Source organism: Canis lupus, chromosome X, assembly GCF_048164855.1.
Source record: "Canis lupus baileyi chromosome X, mCanLup2.hap1, whole genome shotgun sequence".
Classification (NCBI taxonomy): Eukaryota; Metazoa; Chordata; class Mammalia; order Carnivora; family Canidae; genus Canis; species Canis lupus.
The window spans coordinates 87,732,934-87,749,706 of NC_132876.1; the positions used below are offsets into that span (position 1 = coordinate 87,732,934).

Sequence of the window (16,773 nt, forward strand, 5' to 3'; positions counted from 1 at the left end):
GACCCAATGCAGCAATGTTTTAAAAGGATGATTAGCAGTATCCCAGTAGTGCAAGGATGGTAAAATATTAGAAAATCAATTTATGGGGCACCTGGGTGATTCAATTGGCTAAGCATCTGCCTTTGGCCCTAAGATCAAGCCCCACATTGGGCTTCCTGCTTAGCGGACAGCCTGCTTCTCTCTCTCTCCCTCTGTCCCTCTCGCACTGGTGTATGTTCTCTTTCTCTCTCTCTGTCTCTCTCGCTTTCACCCCTCTCTCAAATAAATAAATAAAATCTAAAAAAAAAAAAGAAAATCGGGATCCCTGGGTGGCGCAGCGGTTTAGGGCCTGTCTTTGGCCCAGGGCGCGATCCTGGAGACCCGGGATCGAATCCCACGTCGGGCTCCCGGTGCATGGAGCCTGCTTCTCCCTCTGCCTGTGTCTCTGCCTCTCTCTCTCTCTCTCTTTCTCTGTGTGTGTGACTATCATAAATAATTAAAAAAAACATTAAAAAAAAAGAAAATCAATTTATATAATCTACCACATGAACAGATAGATTAAAAGAGTCACTCATTTAAATATATTTACATAAATTCTGTTGTATCCAGAAAATACACTCAGAAATGAAAATGAAGGAAAAACAGCTGTATCCAACTATCATAAACATAATGTTCAGCTAAAGAAGACAGTCACAAGGGGCAGTCTGGGTGGCTCAGCGGTTTAGCGCCACCTTAAGCCCGGGGTGTGATCCTGGCGACCGGGGATCAGGTGCTGAGTCGGGCTCTCTGCATGGAGCCTGCTCCTCCCTCTGCCTGTGTCTCTGCCTCTCTCTCTGTGTCTCTCATGAATAAATAAATAAAATCTTTAAAAAAAAAAAGACAGTCACAAAAATTCTAATGACATGGGTTTATTCAGAAACACTTTCAAAACCAAGACAAAAGAAACTATATTACATCTGAATCTATACTTAAGTTAAAAAACTATAAAGAAAAATAAGGAAATCATCATCACAAATGTCAGGACTATAGTTACTGCTAGAGGAAAGGGAAAAGAATATGAAGAGGGGCCACAGTGGGTTTGGTAGGTGCTGGCATAGTTGTATTACTTTTAACAGTATAATGAGAGTGGTTGGGCAGCCCGGGTGGCTCAGCGGTTGAGAGACGTCTTCAGCCCAGAGCGTGATCCTGGAGTCACGGGATCGAGTCCCACGTTGGGCTTCCTGCATGGAGCCTGCTTCTTCCTCTGCCTGTGTCTCTGCCTCTCTCTGTGTTATGAATAAATAAATAAAATCTTTAAAAAAATGATAGAGTGGTAAAATGATAGATCTCAGGGGTCCTGTTATTTATACACAGGTGCTTAATAAATAATTTTTTAATCTCTGGATTTGTTTTTTAGGAATCATCCTTTACTTAAATTTTACTGTGTATAAATTATGCTAGATATTTTATAAACATCATCTTATAATTCTTCTGAATACTTCATTTTGCTCCTAAGAGTTTTTTCACTGTAAATGAGTTGAATGAAATCAGAATCAGAGACATTATAGGAATCCTTAAAGCTTTAATGCAATACTGTAACTAAACCCATGAACTGTGTTTTGTTTTCATGTGATAAAGAGCAAAGAAGGATCTTCACAAGGTTCCTAGAAATATTTCTACTCAGCCAAATTGTTTCAAAATATCGAGAAGCCCTATCAATGATATAATCCTGATTCAGGTTTTGTAAACTACTATAATGGGCAAAGTGAAATAACCAAGCTCCGCCTGGGAGAGCATGTGACTCTTGATCTTGGAGTCGTGAGTTCAAGCCTCACTCTGGGTGTAGAGCTTACTTGAAAAGAAGTAGGGGATGCCTGGGTGGTGCAGTCAGTTAAATGTCCCATTCTCGATTTTGGCTCAGGTTGTGAGATTGAGCCCTAAATGGGGCTCTGCACTCAGTGCGGAGTTTGCTTAAGATTTTTCCTCTCCTTCTGCCCCTCCCCACCACACATACTCTCTCTCTCTCAAATAAATAAATAAATAAATAAATAAATAAATAAATAAATATTTGAAAAGAGGGGGAGAATGTCCAAATAAGAATCAACCATAGATGAGTTATCTGTGATGGCAAAAGATATTTCTTATGCTTTCAAGTTTTCCTTTTCCTCTCCAGAATACCAGAGGAAAACACAGATGACTCCATTACTTTTTCTTGCCTTGCCACTTGTCTTTGCCTTTTCCTTTTGAATCCTTGATATCATCTTTATCCTTCTTAGGCTTTTTGGTTTTGGGGTTTTTTTTTTCTAGATTTTATTTATTTATTCATGAGAAACACACAGAGAGAGAGGCAGAGACATGGGCAGAGGGAGAAGCTGGCTCCCTGCAGGGAGCCTGATGTGGGACTTGATCCCAGGATCCCAGGATCCCAGGATCATGACCTGAGCTAAAAGCAGATGCTCAATCCCTGAGCCAGGTGCCCCCCTTTCAGGCATTTTGAAACCATCAATTTCATCCCATACCACAGCACTTTGCTGCCAGGCCTGGAACTTTATAATGCTGTGTAACTCCAAGTTATCCCGTTTGACTTCTTTCTGGTCTTCTCATATTCTATATGATCTTTAATCGTGGTCTACTCATATTCTCCTAGCATCATTGCAAGCTCTTGAAGGTATGTTAAGTCAAAGGCCTTTGCAGCTTTGAGAGCATCTGGTTCATTCTGTTTCATATCTGTGTCCGGATCGAATTTCTCCTTCCAAAACCCTCGCTTCTCTGCCAGTTTCTGCAGCTCCTGTCTAAGGAACATTTCGGTCTCCATATGAATCCGGTTCTCGTCTCTGGTTTTCTTTTCTCTTTTTTTTAGGTTTTATTTATTTATTTGACAGCACAAGCGAGGGGGAAGGGCAGGCAGAGGAAGAGGAGGAAGCAGGCGTCCCACTGAGCAGGGAGCCTGATGTGGGGCTTGATCCCAGGACCCTGAGATCATGACCTGAGCTGAAGGCAGATGGCTTAACCGACTGAGCCACCCAGGCATCCCTTGTCATGGTTTTCAACCTTACTTTCTCAGTCTCATTCCTGCAAGAGTTCCTCTGTGTTCTTACCTTTTTTCTGGGTCTGGGAAATTTACAACTCAGTATTTCTTTTCATGTAGCACTTTTCCGTGCTGGTTTTGGCCTTTATCTCTTGCACCTGGTCCTTCAGGTGAGCAATACATTCATTCTGACTCTGTACTTCAACTTGCCTCTTTTTTTTTTAAAGATCTTATTTATTTAATCATGAGAGTCCCAGAAAGAGGCAGAGACATAGGCAGAGGGAGAAGCAGGCTCCCTGTTGGGTACCTGATGCGGGACTTGATCCCAAGATCCCAGAACCATGACTTGAGCTAAAGACAGATGTTCAACCACTGAGCCACCCAGGTGCCTGCCCTCCCCCACCCCTTTTTGACATTGAGTAGCTGTTTTTGAAGAGATTTTATCTGTTCCTTTTTCTTTTCATTTTCCTCCAATTCTAGAGGTTAGCGATTCCAAGATCAAGGCACCAGCTGATTCAGTGTCCAGTGAGGTCATCTTCCTGGTTCACTGTTTTCATTTTGCATCCTCGCATAGTGAAAGGCTAGTCTCTGTGCATGGCTTTTATATACCCTTAATTCCATCTCCCATCACTTTTCTTCCAAAGAGTTAAATTAAGTGATCACTTCTTCCTTTACTGCTTATTCCCAAGGTGGTATCTTGGGGTAATGCCTACCAATGGGCCTGCTGTTTCTCCTGCTACTGCTGTGCCCACAGAGTTTGTGCAGAGGTGGCCATGTCCAGCCCTCATTTCCAGTATCACTGAGCCCTGCTCTAATGGTGCCTTCTGAGGTCACACTGCCTTGGATTGAGATTTGGAGAAAATTTTCTGAACATGATGTATTTGACCTCCCAAGATGAATGAGATAGCTTTAGATAATCAGATTCTACATTAAAACAGAAGAAAAGAGCATCTAGGATACATGGAAGAAATGAGCCAGTAATGCCATGCCATTTGCCATTACCAGCAAAGGTACCGAAACTGACATGGCTGATGTCTTATCATACAAATGGCCTTAGACATTAACTTTTCATTCATTCATTTATTAGAGCCTCCTCCTGTTGGGGCTTAGGCATGAAGTTGTTGGATATGGACTGGAGAAATGAGTGACAACTAAAGGGACTCATTCTTTTTTTGTTTTGTTTTCCAAAATTTCTCTTCTCCCTCAGATACTGGCTACTGTCTTTGACCAAACTGCCCTTATGATTCTTCTTGCGTATGGAATGTCCTTCCCAAAGGCAAATCAACCTCTCACATAAGTAGATATCTCTAACTGCCTCCTCAGGATTTCAGAGAGACCCAAACATGTAGAAATTCTCCAAAGAAAGAAGTTGAGGACAAAGTCTGGGCTCACGTTGCCAAGTTATAGCAGTTTTACCTGGACACTGCAATGATTAGTTACAGTATTTGTAGCCCTTCTGGCTTATTCTTCCCAATATAGCAGGCCATGGGAAGATTGCTGTGGAAAAGGAATCTTATTTCTTCTTCAGATTTTGTCAGGAATGAGTCAATATATAGTGATCATGGCAGGAAGACATGTATAATTATGGTATTTTTAATTGGCTTTCCTGAATACATAGTGAAAGCTTAATAAATAGACTTAAAATTTCTCCTGATGTTTAAAATATTATATTGTCTAAAATAATGATTTCAGCAACTGCAGTTTTATAGTCTTGTGAAAGATATGGTTTTGCCTTCAATGAAGCCTATGTCACAAGCCAATCAGATTTCAAATTGAAGAAGGCAACAAGAAGTGTTGGCAAGGAGCAGAGAAAGGGGAACTCTCTTATACTGTTGGTGGGAATGTAAACTGGTGCAATCACTCTAGGAAAACAGTATGGAGGTTCCCCCAAAAGTTAAAAATAGGACTGCCCTATGATCCAGGAATCACACTATTTAGATATTTAACCAAAGGATAAAAAAATACTGATCTGAAGGGATATATGTACCCTGATGTTTATAGCAGCATTATTAACAATAGCCAAAATATGGAAAGAACCCAGATGTCCCAATGGGTCCCCATCAAAAAGAATGAAATCTTCCCATTTGCAGCAACATAAATGGACCCAGAGAATATTATGCTAAGTAAAATAAGTCAGTCAGAGAAAGATAAATACCATATGATTTCAGTCATATGTGAACTTAAGAAACAAAACAGATGAACATGGAGGAAAAAAGAGAGGCAAATGAGGAAAGAGGCTCTTAACTATAGAGAACAAACTGAGGGTGAACAAACTGGACAGGAGATGAGTAGGAAGTGGGGTTCAGTTAGATAAGTGATGGAGATCAAGGAGAGCACTTGAGATGAGCACTGGCTGTTGTTTGTAATTGACAAGCCACTAAATTCTACACTTGAAACTAATATTACTCTGTATGTTAACCAACTGGAATTTATTTTTATTTTTTAAAGGTTTTTTTATTTATTCACAAGAGACACAGAGAGAGAGGCAAAGACACAGGCAGAGGGAGAAGCAGGCTCAATGCAGGGAGTCCGATGTAGGACTCGATCCCTGGACCCCGGGATCACGCCTTGGGCCGAAGGCAGATGCTCAACCACTGAGCCACTCAGGCGTCCCAACCAACTGGAATTTATTTTTTTTTTTACTTTTTATTTTTATTTTTTAAAGATTTTATTTATTTATTCATGAGAGACACAGAGACATAGGCAGAGGGAGAAGCAGGCTCCCTGCCAGGAGCCCAATGGGGGACTCATGGAGCACCAAAGGCAGATGCTCAACCACTGAGCCACCTAGGTGTCCCCATCTTATTCTAAATTCATTAATGTCATATAGTCATTGAAAGACAGTGGCATTACTCAAACAAGTCAGGCTAGTCCATGAATGGACCCAACTGGAATTTAAATAAAAATTTGGAGAAAGGAAAAAAAAGAGAAGGCAAAAGTATGAGTCTATGTTAGATCGATATTGTGACATTAGTGGGGACTGAAGACATTGACATCCAAGCTGACATACTGTGACCCTGGAATCTAGGTTTAGCATGGAGGTTATAATACAGAAGGCCAAAGTGGGCCTTCTAATTTTGGGGAGAAGCTGAACCAAAAATTGTACTTTCTATCCTAATGAGATCATTATAAATGAGATTATCAAGTATACTAATGATCTCTTTCTTTTAACTTTTGCTTTTTTAGCTTTATTGAGGCATAACTGATATATAATACATGCACATATATTTAATGTATACATTTTGGTGAGTTTGGATATAAGCATACACCTGTGAGACCATCACCACAATCAAGATTCTAAACATACCCATCACCTTCAATTTTTTTTTTGTTGTCGTGTGTGTATGTGTGTGTTTTCCTTTTTTTTATATGTGTTTTCCTTTTGCAATTTCTAAGCACTATTCTTCAAGTCCTGTGTGTTTTACTTTCAGCAGCGCACACCTGGTGCTGTCTTTGGAGGCTTGCCTTTGGGGCTACTGGGTCTGCTCTGTCACAACATCATAAAGTTGGAATTGCCAGGGAGTTCACATGCCTTCTCCTAGCCCACAACCCATTTTTGTCTGTTTGGACTGCTGTAACAAAATACCAAAACACCACAGACTGGGTGGCTAATAAACAACAGGAATTTATTTATCACAGTTCTGGAGGCTGGAAGTCTGAGACCAGCATGATCAAATGATGGCCTTGTAGACTTCTTGTGTTTTTACACGGTAGAAGGGGCGAAGGAGCTCTGTGGGGTCGCTTTTGTTGGGGCACTAATCCCATTCATGAGGGCTCTACCTTTATAATCTAGTCACCATTCAAAGACTCCCCCCTACACACACACACAACGTCCTGAAACCACCACCTTGGAGATTAGGTTTTCGACATGTAAAAGTCTGAGGGACACAAACATTGAGACCAGAGCACTGGGTGACCATTATCCAATGACCGATGGGTGCAGAAGTAAGAACTCCCAGCTATTACACTAGAAACAGCACAACATCTGAGGTGTAACTTCCTCAGGATCGCGTAGAGGTGAAGATCTGGCCTAAGACATGTTTGCTTGCTTTCTTTTTCCTCCCCTTTGGCCAGGCTTCCCTAGAAACCCATCCATCATTAAAACACTTGTATCAGAATCTTTACTGCAGGGTGTGGTTTTGGGTAATCCATGGTGATAGCCAACAGTTAGCCAGTTTATTAGAAAATGCTCTGCATCACTTGCCTTCAGGGAAATACAAATCAAAACCACAATGAGATACCACCTCACACCAGTGAGAATGGGGAACATTAACAAGTCAGGAAACCACAAGTGTTGGAGAGGATGCGGAGAAAGGGGAACCCTCTTGCACTGTTGGTGGGAATGTGAACTGGTACAGCCACTCTGGAAAACTGTGTGGAGTTCCTCAGAGTTAAATGTAGACCTGCCCTATGACCCAGCAATTGCACTGCTGGGGATTTACCCCAAAGATACGGATGCAATGAAACGCTGGGACACCTGCACCCCGATGTTTATAGCAGCAATGTCCACAATAGCCAACCTGTGGAAGGAGCCTCGGTGTCCATCGAAAGATGAATGGATAAAGAAGATGTGGTTTATGTATTTAATGGAATATTCCTCAGCCATTAGAAAAAACAAATACCCACCATTTGCTTCAACGTGGATGGAGGGTATTATGCTGAGTGAAGTAAGTCAATCAGAGAAGGACAAACATTGTATGTTCTCATTCATTTGGGGAATATAAATAATAGTGAAAGGGAATGTAAGGGAAGGGAGAAGAAATGTGTGGGAAATATCAGAAAGGGAGACAGAACATAAAGACTCCTAACTCTGGGAAACGAACTAGGGGTGGTGGAAGGGGAGGAGGGAGGGGGTGAATGGGTGTCAGGCACTGAGGGGGGCACTTGACGGGATGAGCACTGGGTGTTATTCTGTATGTTCGTAAATTGAACACCAATAAAAAATAAATTTATTAAAAAATAGCCAGTTTATTAGAAAGCTACTACTTCCACTCAAGAAGAAACTTCAAGGAGCCAGGTTCCTTTTTTTGAAATTCCTCTGCTCTAAAAGAGAAAATAAATGTTATTCAAAAAGAAAAGTTGGATGGATGTTGAAATAAACAAATTATATTTCATTTCATCGCACATATGTTCAGAGTTACTGAAAATCACATTTCATAACTTGATTAGTAGAGGAAGTAGAAGAGAAATGGGACTCAGTGCCTGTCCATTAATAGACACATGTATACTAGTAACTGCTTGAAAACCATCAGCTTTGAATCAGATTCGAATTGGCTACTGCTGAAATGGTGGGAATGAGATTCAATGTCTGAGCCAGTGTGCAAAATGTTCTGCTTCTAGTTTGATTCATAAGGAAAAAAACAAAAACAAAAACCCTTTTCTTAACTTTATTTCTTTTCTCCTCTCTTTTAGAGTTGGCTTAAAATCCAAAGTACTATGCTGCTGCTAAATAAATTCGTAGATTTTACTGGTATCATTTCTGTTTATTATGTTTCAAGCTCTGTGAAACAACATTTGACATAAATTGACTTCATGTTTCAATGCACAGCAGGATTTGTTGTTCATTCCGAATTAATGTTATTCTGGAGCGTGCATTGTTGCCATTGAGAAGCCAAATCAAGGAATCAAAATGGCAACACTAATCAACTTGGAGGATTTTTCAAATCTCATGTTTTGGGATCCCTATAAATTTGGAACATCTTCTGAATTTGAAAAAGTAACCAAACTCCTCCATCAGTTTTTGTTGGATACTTAGGACTGTACAAAGGACAGGGAAGTTCCATCCTGAGAAAATCTCTTGCCAGTGGCTATTTTGGGAGTGTTTCTCCATCCATGGGCTCAAGAGCGCTCCCCTTTGCTATGGGAACTGTTTCCTCTTAATCACAATATTGATGTTTATACTCTGTTAGTCTACCCCCTACATAGCACTGAAGGACCTGTGTTCTCCAATCAAGATCTGTGCTTAGAATAGGAGCGTAGACAATCTGGTGTCCATCTCTGATGATCTCTTAGCCAGAAGAGATGTAAAACTTGGGAGCAGATTTACTCTTGATGAGTGTATTGGTTTCCTAGGGCTGCCATCATAAAATATCCCAAATTGAGTAGTTTAAACAACATAAATGTAGTCTTTCATATTCTGGAGCCAGAAGTCTGAAATCATGTTCTCCTTGGCAGCTCTAGGGAACAATTCTTCTTTGCCTCTTCTAGTTTCTTGCGTTCGATGAAACTTTTAGCGTTTTTTGGCTGGTAGCTACCTCAATCAAGCCATGTGGCCATCTTCTCCCTGGGTCTTCCCTCTATGCATGTCCATCTGTGTCCACATGTCCCCCTTTTCTGTGGATACTGATCACTCTAATGACCTCATCTTAACTAATTACATCTATAGTGATCTTATGTCCAATATCTTTGTGGGGAGACACCTTTTAATGCATCTAGTTGGGTTCCCCCAAAGCAGACCCTGAGATGACGATATATCTGCAAATAAATCATTAAGTAAATGTTCACAGGAAAAATCAGTCAGGGACTGATGGAAACAGGGTAGGAAAAGGGAAAAGCAAAAGTCCCACAGAGGGTGGGGGAACTCAGTCCTTTTTTTTTAAGATTTTATTTATTCATGATAGAGAGAGAGAGAGAGAGAGAGAGAGAAAGAGAGTCAGAGACACAGGCAGAGGGAGAAGCAGGCTCAATGCTGGGAGCCTGACACGGGACTCGATCCGGGGATTCTAGGATCACGCCCTGGGCCAAAGGCAGGTGCTGAACCGCTGAGCCACCCAGGGATCCCCAACTCAGTCTTATTCCATGGTAAAACCTGTGAATATAGGTTTTCCCCAAGAGGCAAGGAAACAGGCATTCAGAAGCCTTCAGACATTATCATTGTCTAGGGCCTACCCTAGAGGTAGAGGAATGTAAATTCTCAGGTACTTCCATTTCTGCCACATCCAGCAAATGACTCCAGGATCCCCCTCAGTTCTCTCCTCTAAACAGGTCGCAGATGCTAACCGTCAGAAGGGAAAGTATACCAAAGCTAAGGGATCCACAAAAAAGGATTGGTGGAGGTCTGGGGGGAATACTGACATTGGCTACAGGTGGCATGGCCACTTCCAAGCAGATGACCTGAGTAAAAGGCTGGTCTTCAGGGAGAGAATAAGGAAGCCAACCCAAGAAAGAAGACTCTGAGACAGAGCCCTTCCTGATACGTGCTGGCTCTCCTTCCCAACTATAACTCTTTCTGAGGCTTTGCTATATTCTTCCCAATTAATTCCACCATATTCTCCTGTATTACAGCAATAAATTCCTGCACCCTTCTGCTGCTTCTTCCTAAGATCGTTATAGTTGTTTTTGTGACTTGTAAGCATACAACCAAGCCACCAAATATGGTTCTCTTCTAGAAATGTTTTGAATGCAATCATGATTGGAGGATTCTTTGGGTTTAACAGGAGAACTTTTGGAATATATACCCAGTCTTATAAGATTGATCAGGGCAGCCCGGGTGGCTCAGCGGTTTAGCGTGGTCTTCAGCCCCGGGTGTGATCCTGGAGACCCAGGATCAAGTCCCACGTCGGGCTCCCCACATGGAGCCTGCTTCTCCCTCTGCCTGTGTCTCTGCCTCACTCTCTCTCTCTCTCTCTCTGTCTCTCATAAATAAATAAATAAATAAATAAATAAATAAATAAATAAATAAATAAATCTTTACAGAAAAAAAAGATGTAAGATTAGGGGTATGTGGGTAGTGCAGTCGGTTGAGCTTCTGACTCTTGGTTTGGACTCAGGTCATGATCTCAGCGTCCTGGGATCCAGTCCCATGTCGGACTCCCACTCAGCATGGAGTCTGCTTGGGATTCTCTCTCTGTCTCTGCCCTTCCCGCTCATGCTTTCTCTCTCTCTCTCTCTCTCTCTCTCAATCTCTCTCTCTCTCTCTCATAAATAATTAAATCTTTGAAAAAGATTTCTTATAAGATTAATTACCCAAATGTCTCAAACTCAGCTCATCAATTCCTCCTTGGAATTTTTTTTCCTTTCTCTGGATGACATTCATTCATTCAGTTACCCAAGCTAACAGCTATGAGTTATCTCCACTGCCCATATCCTGTCAGATCCTAAGTTCTGTGGAGTCATCTCTGCAACATTTCAGAAACCTGCATCCTCACCATTTTCACTACTGTTCCCCTGTTTCAAAACCTCTTCAAATATATATATATATATATATATATATATATATATATATATATATATATATAGTTGTTATTATTCCAGCGGGTTTCAAGGAGTCTTTCTGCCTCCCATCTGTCCTAATTTATTCTGCACAGTACTACTGTTTATCTTTATGCACGCACACACCTGTTCATTTCTCAACTATTTACTGAGCACCCATATTTCAAGAAGAAGCGGAAAATACAAATATGAATGTGATATTGATAACAGTGACATATATTTTTGTTCTTGGCACTGTTTTAAGTGCTTTACATGTCTTAGCTCATTAAATTCTCATTAAAAAATATGAACAAGGTACAATTTGTACCCACACTTTAGAAGTTAGAATGAAAAAAATAGGCATGGAAAAGAGAAGTGATTTATTTAGCCTGCAACTACTCTCATTAGGGGTTCAGTGTGAGAATTAAGCCCTAGAAAAAAAGATTTGAGTGAGTGTTTTCTCGTTTCTTATGAAGAGAGCAAATAGCTAGCACCATTCTAGGTCCATAGGAGAGAAATTTGTGTGTTGCATCCGGTGATTGCTTTGGGGCATTAGAGCTTAATTCTCTGGTAGGAAACCATTAAAAAGAGAAGTCCTATTGTGATAATCATGTTGCAATATACACGAATATCCATCATTATGTTGCACACCTGGAACTAATATAATGTTGTAAATCAATTATACCTCAACCAAAAAGAAAATGAGAGAGAAGTCAGGTCACAGGGTTGGCAAATGTTGGATCCAGTATTGGATCCCAGTCTGATGACTGTAGTGCCCATATTTTCAGCCACTATGGATTGCTAAGTTACCCTCTCATGGACAATTTTCCTTGTCACAGCTGTCAAGTATTAAGCCTCTTCCTATTGCTGGTATAAGAAGAGAACTAATTTTTCTTCTGTCCTTCTGAGTTCTTGGCTGAGACCCCCCCAATAATAAAAGATTAAAAGGAGAAAAACAAAAATTTACTAATATGTATGCCTCCTGTATACATGGGAGACACCCAGGAGCTGCTTAGCTCTCTAAAATGGCTCAAACCACCACCTTCTATACTATCTCCAGCTAAAGAGAAAGAGGATGTGTGTGTGTGTGTGTGTGTGTGTGTGTGTGTGTGTGTGTGTGTTGGGAGTCAGTTATGAAAGGTTATAAAGCAAGGCACCCTAAACAAGGGTAAGATAGTTATGCAGATTTAAATTATTGCCTTTTCCATTGATTCGAGTTTTAGGGATTTAGACTACGAGAAGAAGACACCCTCACAAAGGGAGTTCCTTTTACAAAAGGGTACCTTCTAGCCAGTTTTTAGAGCCTCTCTTGTATTTGTTGTTTCTTAAAAAAAAATAACCAGTTCAAGATAATCCTAATGCCAAAGAGGCGTATTTGGGGATGTTATATTCTGCTTCTCCTTGTGAAAGCAGAGAACGTTGGGAATCCCACATTTCACACAGAGCCCTGCCTTCCATCCGGGAACATGAAATTATTCTTTTTGTCTCTGCCCCAGGGGAGCCAGGCAGAGAACCATAACCAGATTCCATCATGAGGTTGTGCACCCACACTCAAGACTTTAAGACCAGAGAAAGTAACTCAGCAACACAGAGAAAGTTAGGGTATCCTCTCCATTACTGAGACCATAATGGCAGGTGTCTATCATCAATGGCAGCCACTGGCTTAAAACATGGATTTATGCCTAGAATTGTAAAGAGAGGTTTACCTCAACCTAGGATTTGTTAAAGAAAAAGTTATTCACAACACTTGTGAAAGAAAAGGAAGGTAGACTTTATTCAGAACCACCATGATAGGGTTTTGCAGTGAGGGACAGAGGACTCAACTCCAAATACATAAATGAAAAATGGGAATTTTTAGCCAAGGAGCAGAGTGGGAGTCAGTTGATGGAAAAATTAGTGAAAGGAAACATCAGAGGTATGAGGGATTTTGGCTACAGTGACCTAACAGAATTCTTCCTGAAGACAGGCGAGGTCGATTGGACATCACTGAGGGGATGGTGGAGGACAAAGAATGCAATTAAAGCTTGAAACTGATTAGATATCAAGGACTGGTGATTCTGGCTAAACTGGCTTAGCGGGATTCTTGCTAAGAAGCCCAAAAGTCAAGCCCTAGTTGAAAAGACAATTTAGAGGAGCTCTATTAGAGTTTGGTCAAGAACAGACTCTTTGCCAGAATCTCTTAAACATTAACAGAGTTCATGTACATAACATATAATATGACTTGAACCATTGTTTATAGTTTATCATTATTATTACACATTGACTTTCTAAAGGTAGGGCTGATTTCTGAACATGTGCCTCATGAGGTTGTTGTAAGGATTAAATTTATGTTCTATATAGATGTATATAGAAATACATTTTATTTTTTTAAAGATTTATTTATTTTAGAGAGCACAAACCGGGAGGGGGTGAACAGAGGGAGAGGGAGAGAGGGAATCTCAAGCAGACTCCTCACTGAGCCAGAAGCCCAGAGCCCATCTCAGGGCTTGATCTCAAGACTCCGAGATTACTATCTGAGCTGAAATCAAGAGTCAGATGCACAACTGACTGAGCCACCCAGGTACCCCTAGAAATACATTTTGTGGTATGATGAACCACTGTCTCTGATAGTAGGCATGGGGCTCAAACTCACTACCATGAGATCAAGAGTCACATGCTCTTCTGACTGAGCCAACCAGGATTCCCTCTTCTTGGGTTTTAAATGTTTCATTTTGTTATGTTTAAACATTTCAAGTCTTTAGAGTTTATTTGGGCTAATGGAGTAAAGGAGGGCTCCCTCCATTTCCTCCCCCAGTTTATTTTCCAGTGACCAACCTGTGCTGTGAATAATCCATCTTGAGCCCAGTGATATAAAACTATCTTCAAAATATGCTGCGGGACATGTGTTATAGACTGTTGGCTGAAGAACTGTGTGTGACACACAGCCTGCTTGGGTTCAAATCCAGAATGTCAGAATGGGTTTAAGTGGATTGTGAAGCTCAGGCTGATAAGATTGACCTGGCAGTCTTAGAGTAAAACCCCCTGTACCACAGGCTTCTTGAGAGTGACAACTTGGCATTTGGTCTTGTCCTGCTAAAGATTAGCTACAAGTTGGTTGCCTCCTGAAGGAGAGTTAAAATATACCATCCTGAAATATGCCTCTTTGGCATATTGATTTTTGAAGCTCATTATTTTTAAGAAACCGCAGACATAGGTGAAATTCTGAAAAGCGAGAAATTACCCTTTTGTAAGAAACATTTGTAATGTATAAGAGAAATCTCCCTTTGTAAGTCCATCTCTCTTGCTGTACTAGGTCTTTAGGAACTCTTACCAATGGAGAAGGCAAAGACCTAAATCTGTATGACAACCGTACTCTTATTTACTGTGCTTTGCCTGGTAATCTCTCATAAGGGATACCCCACCCCCAGCTTCTTCTTTGTCTTTTGCTGAAAATGGTATTTAGGGCCATGTCAGGGAGTTACTCCAGTTTCCTGGGTTTCTTCCATGCATACAGGAGGCATACAGGTTTCTTAAATGTCTGTTTATTTTTCTCCTATATGTCTGTCTTATGTCAATTTAATTATTAGACCAGCCAAAGAACCTTGAAGGGAAGAAGGAAAAACTTTTCCACTGCTACATTTCCTCTTCTCCCTTCGCCTTGCCTCGCTGCCACACTGACCATGTGTTTCTAAAAGATGGTTTAATTGGGGTTGCCTACGCTGCCACTTTGTGACCTACGCTGCCATTCTGTGACTGTGTCAGAGAGTAGTTTAAGGAGTCTTTCTGTTTCAGGATTTCTTTTCCTTTGGTGCCCTCAGTTCTTGGTCACACCATGTTGAAGAATGAAGAGGTAGACCAGATGAAGAGTGGTAGGCAGCAAAGCAACATTTATTGAGTGATAGTACAAAGCTCCCGAAGAAGAAGGGGACCGAAGAAGGTTGCTATTTTGGGGTTTAAATCCAGAGGTTTTTATGAGATTGTTGGCAGGCTGTTTTAATCTGATTAGCCCTCCCTGTGCGTTACCCAATCAGCTTTTCATCCACATGTTCATCTACCTATCAGGTAGTTGTTTGCATGGGGAAGGATTGGGTGGAGGGGTTCTTCTGGAGTGGTGTAGAATAAGAGGATGGGGTCTTTTTTCCATTGTTTTTTTTTAAGATTTTATTTATTTATTTGAGAGAGAGAGAGAGTGCAAGAGAGTGAGCAAGCTAGAGAGTACGAGTGGAGGAGAGGCAGAGGGAGAAGCAGACTCCCCGCTGAGCAGGAAGCCAGATGTGGCACTCAATCTCTGGACTCGGATCATGACTCAAGCCAAAGACAGACACTTAACGGATTAAGCCACCCAGGTGCCTGGTCTTTTCCCTTTTAAGTGTAGTTTTCTCTTAGGATGGGGGTGCCTTGCCCTTGCCTATCTTTCTTTTGATTATCCTTCATTATCCCCTACCTCATCCCAGCCCTGCACTAGAACTTGCTCTGTTAAGCAAGAGATTCGTGTGCTACTTATTTTTGAAAAGCTTTGTGCTCTACTCAAACTCCAGAGTTCACACTCTAATTCTGATAATTAGTAGCTGTGTGATAATTAGGGGCCAAGAGCAGGCTGCCCCAAGATGCACCACTTTGGCACAAATATTATTTAGGGTCAAAAAGCAATCACAACCCAGCAGATCCAGGAAGAGCTCTGTAGGGGCCAAGGGCAAGCTACCTCAAAATGTGCTACTTTGGCATATTGATTATTTTAAATAAAAGTCACTTAAGAGACAGCATATGTAGCAAGGGCACTCAGACCCTCCTCTGTCCCTTTGAAAGCAAGAAATAAATCTCCCATGTGAAAGGTACCTTCCTTGTATCAAAATGTAAAGAAAAATCCTTATCACCAGAGATAGGAAATGTAGAGCCCAGAAGGCTATGTGAACAACCCTTGTAACTTTACTAATTTATTACCCTAGTCTAAATTCTGTTTAGAATTCATCACTAATTGAAGCTCCCAAACTTCAGGTATTTTTGTCCTGCCAATTTTCCATAGATTGGTTATCTCTTTATCTAAAAAATATAAAAACTGCTTACCTGGGTAATTTTTTAGGTATCCATTCTATAATTGGGCATCCATGCACATGTAATAAAACTGTTCCCTCTGTTAATCTGTTTTATGTAAATTGACTTCTTAGACCAGCTGGGAGACCTTGAAGGTAGACAAGAATTTTTCTTCTCCCCTTCACCTCTTTATTTCCCCCACAACTGTGTAAAAAATTTTAGGTAGAGATGGGATACCTGGGTGGCTCAGTGGTTGAGCATCTGCCTTCTGCTCAGGGCATGATCCTGGGGTTCTAGGATCAGGCCCTGCATTGGGCTCCCTGTGGGGTGTCTGCTTATCCTTCTCTATGTCTCTGCCTCTGTCTCTGTGTCTCTCGTAAATAAATAAATAAAATATTTAAAAAAAGAATTTAAGTAGAGGATCTGCCCTGGGAAAAGAGCTATCACTATAGATCACTACTTTATAATATAAGCTATTCAGGGTGGACTGGAAGGAATCTGGCAAGGCCTGTTTGACCGAAGTTCTCTCTGTGTCCCACTCTTTGAGTGATCCAGTAAATATTTGTTTACTAAATATAGACTCTTTT

General features: G+C 41.0%; 1 pseudogene; it reads right to left on the reverse strand.

The window, feature by feature from the left end:
* Positions 1-2,160: 2,160 nt before the first annotated feature.
* LOC140628540 (dynein regulatory complex protein 9-like) overlaps positions 2,161-16,773 on the reverse strand; it is a 62,351-nt pseudogene continuing 47,738 nt past the window's right edge.